The sequence below is a fragment of the Thamnophis sirtalis genome, unplaced genomic scaffold (genome assembly GCF_051295495.1).
Source record: "Thamnophis sirtalis isolate CommonGarterSnake01/CBP01778 unplaced genomic scaffold, rThaSir2_p1.2 scaffold_5, whole genome shotgun sequence".
Lineage (NCBI taxonomy): Eukaryota > Metazoa > Chordata > Lepidosauria > Squamata > Natricidae > Thamnophis > Thamnophis sirtalis.
Window position 1 is genome coordinate 40,785,166 of NW_028261385.1, and position 17,491 is coordinate 40,802,656.

General features: G+C 38.8%; 1 long non-coding RNA gene across 2 annotated transcripts in view; it reads right to left on the minus strand.

Moving 5' to 3' along the window:
• Positions 1-749: 749 nt before the first annotated feature.
• LOC106540307 (uncharacterized) overlaps positions 750-17,491 on the minus strand; it is a 149,354-nt gene continuing 132,612 nt past the window's right edge. For both annotated transcript variants that reach the window (XR_015696676.1, XR_001312863.2), the window contains one exon: positions 750-884. This is a non-coding gene — a long non-coding RNA (uncharacterized LOC106540307). The remainder of the gene's footprint in view (positions 885-17,491) is intronic.

Here is a 17,491-nt window from a genome sequence, read left to right on the forward strand (position 1 = left end):
CCACCCACCCACCGGGACAAAGATTCATCAAGGACTTTTATTATCCTTTCCAGTTCATATTTTAGGTTGAACCAATAGGTTTCTCATTTGTCACTCTTGTGCCATATGCCTCTGAAAGACCCTTATTCAAGTAAAACATGAGAGGATCTGTGAAGTGCCATTCATCCTTTTATAGAACCAAATTATCACAATATGATGATTATTAGAGGAATATGACATGAATTATCACAAGCAATAATTCAAATTTGCTTGTGCTAAACTAAAAAATATCTGATAGTTGGAGACCAGGAAGTTGACTTGTATTGAATTGGCTGCCTAATTAGCACCTTAGGAAGTTTTCAGCAAGAGCCATTTACAAATAATTGAGAATTAAGCTTGGGTTTTGTAAATAATTGCATTAGGGTCCTTCTTGACAGAATCCCAGGATCAGTAGCTGCCTGGAGCAGCATCAGGGACTGCATATTCTGTAATAGATCCTGGAGAGCCATCATCCATACTATGATAGACTGACTTCTGGTTTGACATGGTTGATGACAACTTCCTGTGTTTTGCAACACATCTTGTTAATGGTTGATGAATTGTGAAATAGCCCAGAGAAGGAACCAATCTACTGAATTTTAAATGCATCTGCTAAACAGAATATGGGTCCTATAGAACTAACATTGCACATTTCCTTTTCAGACTACGGAAGAGAGATGACCACTGTCTTGTCTGTGCATTTTTCTGCATTAAAACTTTAGTTGTTCAACTCATGTCCAGAGTGATTAAGATCTCCCCACACACACCCCGCAGCAGTATATTTGATTTATCAGATAAGTTGCAGTGTCGGGAAATATCTCTTCATCCTTTCAAATGAAACTCCTGAAAAGCCGAAGAAACTCCATCTGCAAAACCAAAAATGTTTTTTTTATTAGAACAAAGATAAATCCTCAGTAAATATTCCATATAGGTCAAAGAGATGATCCATGCCCAAGGTATTATCTCTGATTCTGCCTAACTATTTGAAATATTTAGAAAAGTAAATCTTAAAAAAAAAATTAAATATGAAAAACTTTACTGATCCTTCTGATAAGTCTATAAACAAACAGCACAATGCTGTACAACAGTACAATGTTTTTATATAATTTTTTTTTTAAGTCAACATATAGATTTCTGCATGCTACCATAAATAGAATTTAAAAGTGTCTCTCAACATGATTCTTTTCAGATAAGTTGAACAAAAAACAGAGGGATTCACAGCCAGGATACTTTATATATTAATAGAGTGATATAGCATATTTAATAGATACCCATTCAGAAATCTTTCTCAGGATAAACAAATTGTACAAATTAATTGTTGATTCAGAATGCAAAATGATCCACCACATATGAAATTACTGATTCAATCATATGTATTATATGAAGATATATGCCCTTGCCTTTAGAATTGTAAATTTCTGTTTGTTTAAGAGGGAGGAATGAAATAGATACAACAAAACTAAAATGCATACGCAAGTAATGAATTCTTGCATGTATGTGCATGTACACATACACTTTTTTCTCACAGTTAAATCCACTTATTGTGTGTTGCAACATAATGTTTTTAAAATGTGCATTTTACTGTTTTTAGCAAACATTTAAAAAGATTGTTAGGATATAAATCTTTTGTGGTTAAAAACTAATATATTTATTATGATATTTATTTCCATTTATTGCCACTCCATCAAATGCATGGGCTGTTAGTAATAAAATTAAAAAGTTGGAAAAGTCTATATAAATTCTTAATCCAATCTATGTATGAGTGGGAATCCAAATTAAAGCATCCTATCAAATATATAAGATCTGCTTTGAATATATTCAGTGAATGGAACCTAAAGTATGATAGTTTTTAGAGATGGGATAGAATATAATTTTTATTGGTAATCCTGCAGGAGATTGACACAGCTTCACTAGCGACTTCGATTTTTTTTCATTTTTATAACGGTATTGCTTAGCAATAAAGCAGCTGGTTCTAACTGTGGTTGATAAGTATGGACTATTTGTATATGTATGTGTTGTTGTTCACAACTTCATAACCAGTGCGATTTCAAATTTGCCATAAAATTTATTTTTAAAAAATATATATTTTTAATTAGTATTTTACGCATCCAGTCCCTATATCTACACTGAAAAACAAATAATTAAACCAGCAGCAAAGTCGAGATGTTTTCATTCAAGACAATTCCAGAATGCTTGCATCTACCAGTAAGGAATACTATGTGGTTACCTACTTTAGTGGTTTGCTTTCACTAGACAGTTTCTGAAATGTTGCCAGCTACTTAATGCTACTGCAGTCATGATTTAGCCATTAAAAAACAACAACAATTTTTATCACTTGGGACAAAGCTGCAGTCCACACAAATCTGACCACAGATGGGTTGAGGCAATTCACAATAAAGTACATGCTCACTTTCTCTTTTGAATATTTTATATGAGGGTAGATCTTAGAATGCATTTGAGGAATACCTATGTTACAAAAATAAACGTATTTCTCTTTGTCTGCTGAATAGATACAGCAACAAAAGTGTGTATCAAAAATACATTTTGATTTCTACAATGCTCTCCCAAGTTCAAGATAATGAAATTGGCAGAATATGGGATTGGAAGGGATCTTGGAGATCTTCTAGTCTAACCCCCTGCTTGAGCTGTAGACTTTACACTATTCTAGAGAAATGGGTGTCAAACTTCTTCTGGAAAATCAATGATAGAGCACCCACAACTTCTAGAGGCAAACCATTCCACTGATTATTTTTTGTCATTGTAAGGAAATTTCTCCTTAGTTGGATAGTTGGATCTCTCTTTAATAAGCTTTCAGCTATTGTTTCTTGTTCTACTCTCAAGTGCTTTGGAGAATAAGTTGACCCATCTTCTTTAAGTTGAGAACCTCAAATATGGAGAACAGATTATGTCACACTAGTCCTTCTCTTCCTTAATCTAGACATACCTAGTCACTTAACCATTTATCATACAGTTTAGCTCCATACCCCTTGTCATCTTCGTTGTTCTTCTATGTACTTTTTCTAGGACCTCAGTATCTTCTTTATCATGGTGACCAGAACAGGATGCAATATCCCAAGTGTGGCTTCACTAGTGCAATATAAAACAGTACTATCACTTCTCATGATATTGATACTATCCCTTCGTTGATGCAGCCTAGGATTGCATTGGGAATCTTGGCAGCTCCAGCACCCTGATGGCTCATACTTAAATGGGGCTTCACTAGGACACCTACCTTCCTTTCACAGTTACAACTGTTGAACCGGGTACCACCTGCCTAATCCTTAGATACTAGTGGATAAATCTGAATATCAGAGTTATTTGCCCAATTGCAGGCCAGAGTGATAAGACTTTGTCTATGACTCAATCGTAACTGTCATGTGTTATTCTTCCACAAGTTGGAAGTTGGATTGATGTGGAGCATAGAAATCTCTACTTTGTTGTTATTTTTAGAATTCAAATTCTACTTTGAGGAATGACATATATCTATTTATTCTAAACAAAAGCTTCAAGGCCACAAGAAATCTAGAAACAAGTAAACAAAATAATAGGCAATAATATAAGAATATAGAAACAGCCAGGCTGGGCTAGGCCAAGATTATTGATAAGATACTTTGCTTCTCACAGTGGCTAATTAGATGTCTTTTAGGGTGTTTGCAAACAGGAGATGTAGACATAAGTCTCTCCCATTATTGTATGTCACTTTTCTAAGTTTAGAAATTACTTTTCTAAACTGAAAAGTAACAATAGAATCTTCAAGTTGAAGGCAATATATTACTAGTGTTGTACCTATAACTTAAAAAACCCCTTCTGTGTCGTTTTTTTTCAGAGATGTATTTAGTTAATTTTACAGCCAAAACAATTTCAAACATTTTTGAAGTTCACTGATCCAATGAAAGGAGGATTTAATTTACTGTATTTTTGCAAACCAAACTAAAAGAAGCTTAAATGGGACCTGAATAAGTCTTATGCTTTAATAATGTATATACCTTAGAAAATAAGGACCAGTAGCACAATTTGTTATTAATACTGCAATTGAAAGATTGTTGGATTTCATTATAAAGGATGATTTAGGAATTGGACATTATCACCAAAGATGCTAAAAGCCGTCAATTTCTTATAGCAATAGAAAACTTACAGTGCTATGTTATTTTAGTGAAGTGCAACATATGGATTATCTTTATAGTCAATTGTTGATGAAATTGATTTAAAAAGAATTCTATGCCACAAAAGTTCCATTTGTGCTTATTAAATACAAATCCTGTCATTTCCCCCAAATTTTTAGATCTTTCAAGAGAATCTGACATGCTTAATGTAAGAGTTTTATATAAAGCATAAGAAATTGTTTGATTTTAAGTGAAGTAGAAACTAAAGTTTTTCAAATGGTCAAAATGCTGAGATCTGGGAAGCTTACAAAGAAATGATTATATTTGTACCATTAAAATTTTTGAAAGCAATCCTTTCTCAAAATGCATTCATTATTAATAAGTTTTCCAAACCAGCAATTAGAATATGTCTATATCAATGATTACACATAGAATGACAGCATAACTCGTGGAAATTGTCCCTACACCCACATGGGGACCTTATTATTAATCTTATCCATGAACAAGAAAGGAAAATGTAACTATGGATAAAAAGTCAGGATATCCTGTCATCATTATCTTCAATATTATCATATTATCATATAACTCTAATATGGATCCCCCAGACCAAAATGTGTCAGTCAAGCACCAATAATTCCCTGATTAGCTCCTTGAGATTCCCACTTTGCACAAGGATGAACTTAACTTTTCTTGCCTTCACTTCTACATTTGCACCTTCAAATCCACACATATGACCCGCTAAAAAGAATAAAAGTTGCTGTTATTTTTCTTCTTTTTTAATAAAAAAAATAGATTTGTATTTCACCACAAAGAAGAAAATCAAGTGTTCCAAAGCTGATTCCCCCCCCCCCCCAAAGAAATGTATTATGAAACAGGACAAGGGAAATGGGAAAGCACAAGGGAATCTTTAGTTAGATATTCAGAAACAATATCAGTATGTGAAATGGGGGGCATCGTTTGTCACTAATGATGTTGAAGACAATGTCCAATCATCTCCCATAGCTCTTGTGCAATCACATTCCACACAGCTATTCCAATGGGAATAGATTCATAACCAGAGGATGAGTTTTCAGATACAAGATATAATGGTTTGAATAATGGGGAAATACAATATCTCAGTAAGAGAAATGCAATCTCAAGGGAATGTTTGTGCCTTATCAATGGTCACCAAATGCACATTTATCATGTTTTTAAAAAACCTGATTGTGAAAAAAAATGGCCCACACATCTATATTCTGAATGTACGTGTTTAAGCCAATGACTCTACAGTTGCTAAGGTGTTTTTAAATGCCCATACTTTGTTGCTGGATATATTGGAAGATTAACTTTTTAAAAGGTAGGTTGATTTTTCTTTTAAGAAACTGATTTGTAGTCAAATCACTGTTTTATACCACACACTGTAGATTAAATTCTGCTAGAATAATTACAACTAAAAGTTATTGTTGTATTCTCTTTTAATAAAGCATTATTGGCATGCAAGTGAATTGGCACCACGAGGGATGGTGATCTAGAAGTGAAGACTCTTGCCTCCCAGTCAGAAGGTTGAGAGTTCACTCTTAGGTAGCAGCTGATATTTCTCTCCTATGACACAAAGAAAAAATATCTGCTGTGAACTCTGCATGGTGTCAGGAAGGGTATCTGATTAGTAAATGCTCAGCTCCATCCAGTCATCCCAACTCTATCCTGAATTAAGGGACTACCTGTTCATAAAAAAGGAAGATTTTTTTTAAATTGGCATGAAGTGAAGACAGATTTTAATTCCTCTGTTTATATTTGAATAGAAAAGTATAATTTGACAGACACTTTTTTTTGCTACACATATTATAATACGTTCTCAATCATTAATCATTTGCATTCAGAAACTTTATTCGGAGACATATTTCTTTCAGATTTACTATAGTTATATCTTGCTATTTTAAGTTCTATCTTAACATAAAGCCAGGACACTGGAAGACCTGCAACACCTTCCTCTTTCAAATATATCTAACTCGTCTATTTCAGAAGCCATACTCTGAATATATTGTCCCAATGAACAGAGCTGGCAAAGGTTCCTCCAAATGATTAAACAAAGAATTAAATTGTAGTTACCTAATGCTCCATGCCTTTTCTTGTCTTTTTTCACTGTGTTTGCTTTTTTGTGATCAGAGAAAAATATAGACAACAATAAGACCAATGGATGCCCTACAGAGGACTTATTATTTGTAAGATTTACATGTTATGTTTTCTCAACTCAAGGCTATTTCGTCTTCTATTTCTCCCCCCCCCCCCCCAATAACACTGTAACATAATTTTTTTTCTGAGAGAGTGCATGATTTGTCCAAATCCCCCCCAGCCTTCTCCATTTAGTTCAATATTTTTATCTTGTCTCTCATTAAAAGTTTGGCAACATTTCACATCTCAACACAGGTTCTCCAACAGATGCGATTCAAAAATTTCAGATTGGTCTGTGATATTTTGTTATGATTTTTTCTTGTTTTTAATTTCTAATTAGTCTTTTATACTTCCAATAATTTTTTCCCTTTCTTTCCAATGGTACTAAATAAGGCCAAATCCAGGTTTGAAGGCTTGAGAGACTCCTTGCAAAAATGACCGTATGTATTTAAACTTATTAACTGTAGTGTCAGAACTGCAAGCAAATAGGTCCACTGGTAACAGTTATCGGTTTCTTTATTTCAGTCACTGCTCAGAAGAGAGAAGCAGCTATCAGAAAGGGGGGGGGGAGGAAGATGTCAAGAAGCAATCAATGGGTATTCCTGTCCAGATTATTCTTTGAAGCCTCCCTCTTCAGACCTTCCAATTATTCTTCCTTCCAGAATGTATCCCTAAAGCAATGTGGTTGCCAATCCCAATTCAAAGCTATAGAACTCTGTATAACAACAGCTCTTATGTGGATGAAAGATCCATCTTAGTCTAGCATTTGTTTCTTATGGATCGCCAAACAGATGCCCTAGGTGTCCAGAAACAGAGGACAGAGATCTACTCATCTACCACTCCCACAACTAGTATTTGGAAGCATGTTGTCCCCACTCAGAAGCAACGTGTCTTCAAAAAAAGGAGGGCTCTAATGAACTTATCCACCATTAATTTATCCAGTTCCCTTTTTAAACAACCCAATTTAGTAGTGATCCCCACATTATATCATAATTTCTAGATATTAATTCCAGAGATTAATTATGCAGTATAGGAGGTAGTGTTTCTTTTGTTCATTTTAATCTCCTTCCAATCAACTTGATAAGGAATTTCCTAATCCAGTCTTTTGAAAAAGGAAAAATGTCTCCACCCTAACCATTTCTTCTATGCTGCCATCCATGATATTATAAATTTCAGTCATGTTTCCCAATTGCCTTTTTCCATACTAGAATACCCCAAATTTTAAATGTTTCATACAGGAAATTTGTTCAAGCCCCATTCCAATGTTTGCATTATAGTCAGCCCATATAGCTATGACTTTGTGATCCGACAAAAGCGCGCACGACAAAAGCGCGCTGACAAAATCGCATTGCTAAAACCGTGACATCATCAACGTGACGACAACAGGGCGGCGACAGAAGGGCAATTTACAACAGCGTGTTGATTTAAGTTAAGGTAAGGGTTAGGTTTAGGGTTAGGTTTAGGGTTAGGGTTAGGGTTAGGGTTAGGTTTAGGGTTAGGGTTAGGTTTAGGGTTAGCGTTATGTTTAGGGTTAGCGTTACGTTTAGGGTTAGGTTTAGGGTTAGGTTTAGGGTTAGGTTGAGGTTTACAGCACGCTTCTGTCACCGCACTGTTGTCGGCACGATTTAGCACTCATTCATCGGAGCGCTTTAGAACTCACGGTTTTGTCACCGCGTTTTAGTCGGGCGTGCTTTTGTTGTTCGCCCTTTTGTCGGTGAACCTATGACTTTCCCATTGCATATGTGACCTTATAGGGCTGTTTGCTCAGATGTATACAAATAGGTCCATTTAACTTTTATTGAACCAGTGCAAGTACTATTATTTTAGTATAATTTTCATTACATTTTTTTTATATGCTAAATGTATTATATCATTTTGTTGGCTGTCCTATATCTTTTAAAAAATGATTTCTTGTTGATTTTAAGTTGTATATGCAAAAAGAAATATTTCTGATTGAATACATGTATAGAATAGAAATCTGGAAAATGTCTAGCTTTTTAAAGCTTAGAAGGAAGATGGGTTATTAAGGAAATCGGTTATTAAGGAAAAAAAACCCACTGACAATGTAGTGAAGCAGAGGCACATGGAGAAGAGAAAATATGACATCAGTATAATGGGGGGGGGGAATTATATTTTACCATAAGTTCTAAGTATCACTGTACCTGCTACTCCCAGTAAAATATCTGTGTGCATTTATGCTATAAGTAGAAATTCTGTTGCAATTTCCCCAATTGGTTCACATTTAAGGGAAAAAATGCTTTAGCAATTCTTTCAAAAAGTAAAAGAATTCCAGCAAAGTTCTTGCATTCATTTACTTAACAAGATAGACAAGGGATGGGGTTCAATTGAAAAAACTGCTTTTCAACAGACTGCAGTTTTCTTGCTTCTCTCACCTCAGTTAAATTCTAAAGGAAGGTATCATGTGAACTTTTCACAAAAAGATTTTTCAGTAGTCATTCTATCATCACTATTAAGGAGGAGTTCATTATTCAGGAATTTTTCATCCATTTATTTATTTTTACCACAAATTTTTGAGTGGCAGTTTTAAGTAAATATCAATAAATATAAGGATTACAAGTTGATTTAATAGTGAAAGAGAGCCAAATGATGATATTTCAGTAATTAATACCCAAGAAATTCAGCACACATATTTTTTTGGATAAGACCGTCCATATATGAATAAAATAATCAACTCTCAGCAAACCATATAGCTTTCAAATGTGTAAAGACATAATGCTTTTGAACATTATGCGTAGACCTGTGGAGCAATTCATTTAAAACTCCATCCAACCACCATTTTTAAATACAACATTATATTTTTTCTCAATTTCTGCACAAGCCTTACTCATGTTTAAAGATAATTAGATTTTATTAAGCCAAGTTTTTTTTTTACCATCCATTATTCTTTGCATTTTTATGGTTGCCATCACAGTTGTTGAAATTGTTCCTTGATCTTGATATTGTTTAATCTTTATGCCAATGATACCCCAGGACCATTGGCATAAAGATCCTTAACAGATACTAGATCTGAGAAGACTGATGAAAAAATTAAATGCCTATTCTTCCTCTAACTGTTTGAATATTAATAAGACTAAATCCAAAGTATGCTTTTTGGGAAAAGTTAGCCAAAAATACAGTTGAGACTCTGTAAAACAAAGATTCCTTCTCATATTTAGGAATTGTTTTCACAGACATAAGGGCTTGTGCTAAGCATTTCAAATAAATTTCTGCAAAGGCAGCAACAGTCTCTAAAATACTAATTAATTAGGCAATTATACCTACCTAAATACTCTGCTCCAAATTTTAAAGGTGCACAAGGCAAAAATTGTACCAATGTTAACATATAGTGAAGAAACGCCCCCTTACTTGTACAAAATCAAGTGCACTTTTAGCAGCAGTAAGAGCTGATGCTGGCATCTACTACTTCTGTAGTTTTAACAGTAATCAAAGTCTTTAAACTGCCAAAGAATTCTCTCTGTGGAACCTGACAGACTACCAAAAGTGTGCCTTGAAGAACAAATGGACACATTCCAACTTACAGACATTGATCAATCAACTTCTCCAAATCAACTCACATTGTGCCTCTTAACACAATGTCTATCTTCAATTGGCAATATTCAAACAGACTAGTTTTCAATGTTAACACCCAAACTGATATTGAGTCACTTGCAAACATCAGATCGTTGAAATGACTAGCCAAAAATAATAATACGACCCTCAAACAGAAGAACATTTGGCAATGGGTTTGACTCAAGATCATAGGATAGCCCTTACCAGATCAAGATTCAAGCTGCTAGATTTTATAGCCAAATGCAAACTATTCCATAAAGTGCTAAATATTGATGACCATGTGTTTGTGGAGAAACAGAGATAGAACACATTGCATATGTCCTATTAAATTGCCAATTATATGCCTCAGCAAGGGTTAGTACTTATAGATTCAACTTCACAGAACCATAAACTGGGACACCAACAAAAATTATCTTATTTTCTTTAGGGTGCAAATATCTATGCAGTCACTAAAACTGTTAAACATGGCTGTCCAATAGAGAATATGCTTTATAGAACACATTAGAATTGCATGCAAAGGTGATAAATTCACTTAAACACACAGTTTTTGAATTTTAAGATTTGTTTTATTTCTATGTCTTTGCATTTTATTTTACCTTTTACTCTTTTATCTTATTTTTATCTTTATTTTATCTACTATATTTTAATATATTTTATATTACTATATCAGTCACATTTCACTGTATCTTATTCTAATTCATTTTATTGTATTTTACTGTGAATGATACACATGCTTTGATATGGTCAACTGATTAATCAATAAAGTATACTATTATTACTATTTATTTATTTATTAAATATATTTATATGCCGCGCAATCCCGAAGGACTCCGGGCGGCTTACAAAAAATATAAGAAAAAAAAACACATAATGATAAAAGAAAACAGTTTAAAAACAGCAACACCCTCATACATTCATTCTTATCGGGGCTGGACCTCAACAGTGAGAATAACAGCCCCAGGCCTGCCGGAACAGCCAAGTTTTTACAGCTTTCCTGAAGGCCATGAGAGTGGGTATGATCCGGATCTCCGGGGGTAGCTGGTTCCAGAGAGTCGGAGCAGCCACAGAGAAGGCTCTCCTCCGAGGGCCCGCCAGCTGACACTGTTTGGCTGACGGCATCTGAAGGAGGCCCAATCTGTGGGATCTTACTGGCCGCTGGGAGGTATGTGGCAGCAGGCGGTCTCGAAGGTACCCTGGCCCTAAGCCATGTAGGGCTTTAAAGGTGATAACCAACACCTTGAATTGAGTCCGGAGACCAATTGGTAGCCAGTGCAGCTCACAGAGGACAGGTGTAACGTGGGTGTACCTCGGCACACCCAATATCGCTCGAGCGGCCGCATTCTGAACTAACTGCAGTCTCCAAACACTTTTCAAGGATAGCCCCATGTAGAGCGCATTGCAATAATCCAGCTTCGAGGTGACAAGGGCGTGAGTGACCGTTAGAAGTGCCTCCCACTCCAAATAGGGCCGCAATTGGTACACCAGATGAACTTGGGCAAAGGACCCCTGGTCACAGCCAACAGATGATGTTCCAGTTTCAGCTGCGAATCCAGGAGGACTCCCAAATTGCGAGGGGCGTAAATTTTCACCCCCCAGTGTTAAGGATGGACTGTCCAAACAGTCCTTTGGGGGCAACATCCAAAGCCACTCAGTCTTATCGGGATTGAGCACAAGTTTGTTCACCCCCATCCAGATCCTAACAGCCTCCAGGCATTGGCACATCATGTCCACCGCTACACTGAGCTGGCATGGGGCAGAAAGATACAATTGAATATCATCCGCATATTGGTGGTACTTTACCTCATGCTGTCGCATGATCTCACCCAGTGGCTTCATGTAGATGTTAAATAGGAGGGGGGGACAAGACCGAACCTTGTGGCACACCACATTTAAGGGGCCTAGGGGTCGACCTTTGCCCCCCGATCAACACCGACTGCGACCTGTCAGCGAGGTAAGAGGAGAATCACTGTAAAATGGTGCCTCTCACTCCCACCTCCCCTAGGCACCGCAGAAGGATACCATGGTCGATGGTATCGAAGGCCGCTGAGAGATCAAGAAGCACCCGGATAGAGGAATATCCTCTATCCCTGGCCCTCCAGAGATCATCGGTCAGGGCGACCAAGCGGTTTCCGTGCTGTACCCAGGCCTGAAACCAGACTGAAAGGAGTCTAGATAATCCGTTTCATTCAAGGTCCGTGGGAGTTGAAGCGCCACCACCTTCTCAACAACCTTCCCTAAAAAAGGAAGGTTGGAGACAGGACGATAGTTTTTCAAAATAGCTGGGTCCAGGAAAGGCTTCTTGAGGAGGAGACTTACCACTGCTTCCTTTAATGGTTGCAGGAAAGACCCCTCCTGCAAAGATGCATTGGTAATCGTCTGGAGCCAGCCTCGTGTCACCTCTCTGCTGGTTGAAACCAGCCAGGAGGGGTACGGGTCCAGTAAACAGGTGGAGGCACTCATCGCTCCCATGGCCTTGTCCAGTTCCTCAGGGGTGACAAATTCAAACTCATCCCAAAAAATCTGATTAAGACTAGCTCTTGGCATCTCAGCTGGTACTGCCCAAGCAGAGTCCAGGTCTGTCTGAATCTGAGTGATTTTATCCGACAGAAACTGAATGAACTCCTCAGCTCTTCCCTGCAAGGGTTCCCCTGCCTCCTCACCTTTCAGGAGGGAGAGGGTCACCCTAAACAGGGCGGCTGGGCGAGATTCCGCGGACGCAATAAGAGCAGAAAAATGCGTACATTTTGCCGCCCGTATTGCCACTAGATAAGTCCTAATAAAGGCTCTTAATACTGATCGATCAGACTCAGAGTTACTAGCCCTCCAATGTCGCTCTAGGTGTTTCTTTTGGCGCTTCATCTCCCGGAGTTCCTCGGTAAACCAAGGTGGCCTCCTGGATCCACTGCCGCAGAGAGGTCACAATGCTCCAGCTGCTGCAGTGTTCCAGGCAGCGACCAAAGACTCGGCCAGATTGTGGACAAGGGAGTCAGGTATCTCTCCAAGCTCCCTCTGAAATCCCTCCGGGTCCATCAGGTGCCTGGGGCAGAACCACTTCATTCATTCATTCATTCATTTATTATATTTGTATGCCGCCCTATCCCGAGGGACTCAGGGCGGCTAACAAGCAGGGGGGGGGGAAGGGGAATACAAACAAGAGACAAACAAGCAAGTTAAAAACAACACAACAGTCACATCAGATTAAGTGGGGCCGGGAACTCATCAGCCCCAGGCCTGCCGGAACAGCCAGGTCTTAGTGGCTTTGCGGAAAGCTGGAAGGGTAGTGAGGGTCCGGATCTCCACGGGGAAATCATTCCAGAGGGCCAGAGCAGCCACAGAGAAGGCCCTCCCTCGATGGGTCAACAGTCGACATTGGCTAGCAGATGGAATTCGGAGGAGGCCTAATCTGTGAGATCTAATTGGTCGTAGGGAGGTCATCGGCAGGAGACAGTCTCTCAAGTACCCAGGTCCAATGCCATGTAGGGCTTTAAAAGTAACGACTAGCATCTTGAAGTGAGTCCGGAGACCAGTGCAGCTTGCGGAGGATAGGTGTGACATTGGTGTACCAAGGTGCACCCACAATCGTTCGCGCGGCTGCATTATGGACAAGCTGAAGTCTCCGAATGCTCTTCAAGGGCAGCCCCATGTAGAGCGAATCAGCTCTACCTCCCTGCAATGGCTCCACCTCCCTGCAATGGGGGAATAGCGTCCTGAAGTCAAGCCTCAGCAAGGAGTGATCTGACCATGACAAGGGCAAGGTCTCTATTCCCCTTAACTCAAGATCACATCTCTACTGCCCCGAGAGAAATACAAGGACAAGCGTGTGTCCCGCTCTATGAGTCAGACCCTGAACTACCTGGGTCAAGTCCATGGTTGTCAGGGAAGCCATGAACTCCTGTGCCCCATCTGAGTGTTCACCAAGAGACGGCAGATTAAGGTCCCCCAGTACTATTAGTCTGGGGAACTCCACCGCCAACCCAGCTACTGCCTCTAGCAGCACAGGCAGGGCTGTCGTGACGCAGTTGGGAGGCAGGTACATCAACAGCAAGCCCAATTGAACCCTTAGGTCTAACTTCAAGAGGAGAGACACCCCACAATCTCTGGGGCAGGGATCCTGCGAGGAACTAATGATCTTCGGATGATAACTGCTACTCCCCCAACCCTTCCTGGTGTCATGGTTGTGGAGCACCTGAAACCCATCTGGACACATTTCTGAGAGGGGGACTTCTCCCTCTTGACCCAGCCAGGTTTCGGTTATACATGCCAGGTCTGCCTCCTCATCTAATATTAAATCCCGGACGAGAGGTGCTTTGTTCACAACCGACCTGGCATTTAGCAACAATAACCTGAGACCAGGGCCCTGTACTCCTCTGCCACCAGGTCCTTGAGTTGAGCCTGAGGGGCCTGAACAAGCAATCGCTGTAATGTAGCGAGTCCTTCTTCCCTGGTAATTGCTAGCCCTACAGCTCCCACCATATCTGCCCCTCTCAGTCGTAACCGAAATGCTCTGACATCTCCCCATCCCCATAGACCCCCCCTCCCTCATGGCCCCCATTCTTCCCGGCAGGCCATGTATTCCATTCACACCAGGAAGGGAGGTGAGTCTGGGCCCCCATCCACTTCTGCTTCTGCACTCAGTGGAGGGGACTCCAGATCACACTCCCTGTCCTACCATACTCACCAATCAAACACTCTCTTCAGACACACCCCACAATAATTATTAAAATACAATAAATTAAATTAAAAGTGGGCACATTTTCTCTCACATTCATACACTCATACACCCAGCAAACCGGCTAAAAATGCTGTTCCTAAATAGATGGCAATTAAAATAATTTAAGAACGGTAAAAAATTGAATGTCCCAAAAGGGAAAGAGGGGGGAGGGGAGAGGAGGAGGGGGAGAGAGGGAGGAGGGAGGGGAACTGAACTGAGATGGAGGCAGATCTGCAACCTGGGTGCCTGGCCAGTCCCCCCATTGTTATCAGCCAAGCCTGGCACTTGGGAGAAACTAGCTTGAGAGGCAGCACTGAGGCTTCTGATGCTCCAAACAGAGAAGGAAGGGCGAGCTATCTCAAGGGGGGCTTCAGCGGTTCCGACGGTCTTGTCCCCAAAAAGTCCCTTAACTGCAGCAGGGGAACCTCCAAGCAGGGGGCGTTATTGGCCGCTTGGGGGAGAGCTCGGGTCAGTGTTTTCCGGGTCTCCAACTCCAGTACAGGGCTCTCCTCCACTGCCTTCTAGGGTTTTAAGACCGTCCGTTTTTGGGTCTTTCTGCACTAGGCTATGGTGACCATAAGGCGAATGGTGACTTAACATAAGTACTATTAAAATTACACTAGGAGGTGGGAAGATGTGTGATTTCATGCATGCATTCTTGTTAGAGATGGCAAGTTTGGCTAGATGAAACATCGATGTTAAGACTATTCTTATGCTACACTAAACTAAAATATGGTTGAACTGTTTGTAGCTTAAGTATTGTAAAAACCCTGTCATTCTCCTGTGCACTGCTTGGAGATTCCAAGCATGGTTATCTTCTGTCTATTTAGCCAGAGACTGAGATGTAAAAGCTGTGGCCACACCTCCTCCTCTCAGCTGAGCCCAGTTTTTCTTCTCAATCTGGCTAGAGAGACATATTTCAGTTTATTGGGGGAATAAAGGTAACAGAGTTATTTTTGTAAATCATAATTCCATGAACCATAGATTAGCATGTTGTTTAAAGACAACCTGAAATATATTTCAAAAACCTTAGTTATTTTCTTTACAGTAATGTAGATTTAGAAAAATGATTTCATTTTGGTAAATATGTTGCTAAATCTTGGTCCATATTATTTATGTAAGATAGACAAACCCATTTCAATTTCATTTAAAATGGATTATTCACTTACACATAGGTGGATCTGACAAGGGTTAAGATGGTGAGTGTAATTGCACGATCAATGCTCCAACCTATTTTACATGCCTTTAGTAAGCAACACATATTAAAACCAAGTGGCGACATACTTATGCCACCATTCTTATCTTTTTAATCCTCCCTCCACCTCCTGTTAAAATGCTCCTCCTTACAATATATTGACATATCCCTTCATGAATGAATTTATTGCTACCAGATCTGGATGGTAACTATCCAGATGACTTGGATCACATCACATGGACAGAAAGATACACGGAATTCTCAGTCTTTGCTAAGTCTAACAGTCATCCAGAATTTTACAGCTCAGATCTGACAGACTGACTTGATATTTATTTATTTCAGTAAATGTCCAGAGAGGCAAATTTGTAAAGAAAGTTCAACCATTTTAGCAGCATTATTGAAAAATGGTAGCTAATCCACTGGATCAGAAATATATAATTAGAATCACCTCTAAAAGGTCTCATAAAAACAAGCTAGAAACCAATCTTAGTTAGTGCACTTTCAAATAAGTACTGTTAGCAACTTACGTTTACTATTGTGAAATCAGTTTTTTCCTATAGCAGAACAGGAATTGTTCAATGGTATCTTTCCAAGCATATGCTCCCTCCCCAATCTAGGGCTCTCTACAGTTAATGGGCAGACCTAAGCAAAGAAAGAAAATGGCACAAATATATTATGATAGCAACTCTCATATATACCCATAAACTTTATGTTTTTATCTTTTGAAAAGCTTCTGCTGCTTAATAAGATTTAGCCTCTTACTTTTAATCTCATAGTGCAATGGCAAGGAAACCTCTAGTATTGCTCTGGCCTGTTACATGGTTGTCATGGCTACACAAGTAAAGTGCATTACTTCCTCTACTAAAAAAAGAGAAGATTCTGAAAGAGTGCCTTGTAGGATTTACTAGCTTTGTAGTATAGTTAGCTACTAAAGTCTTAAATAAGAACATGATTGAGGGTTTAAACTAATATGTAGAGAAGGAGAAGCATATCCATATATTTATCTTCATGGAAGTGTTAAACTCAGTCCCTGTTATTATTCTTACTTTATGAATAATATAAAAAAAAGCCATTTGTATGTTTGGTTCTTTTTATTACGATTCCCAAATATAAACTGACACAAACCTTTACAGTTCAATTCTCTTCTTGCAATACAGTAGTAACAACAGAACAGTTCTCTTACTGATGTTACAGTAGATTAGCAGATATTTCCTGACTGGTGAAAATATATTGATGACTAGAGAGAGAAAGGCTTGAATTAGCTAATCACTGATCAACTCTGATCAGTGTCCCTTAAATTTGGCAAATTTAAAATGTATGGATTTCTGCTGGAAAATTCTGGGAGTAGAAGTCCACACATCTTAATGTGGCCATGTTTAAGAAATACTGATTTAAATTATACAAAAGCGGGGGTGGGAATAACAGAATACAGTTTACATATGTTGTCCCTGGAGTAGATTCAGCAGGATTGTTATAAGGAAAATAGGAAGAGAAAAGTGTGTTGGATATGTATGCCACCTAGAGTTATTTATAAAAACAATAAGGTGGAATACAAACAAACAAATAACATGCATTTCTTTGCAGTTACAGATCTACTAATTCCTATTGAAGTTGATGCAGCCTTCCATCCTTCTAAAGTGGGTAAAATCAGGACCCAAATTGTTGGGGGTAATATGCTGATTCTGTAAACTGTTTAGAGAGGGCTGTAAAGCACTATAAAGCCGTATATAAGTCTAAGTGCTA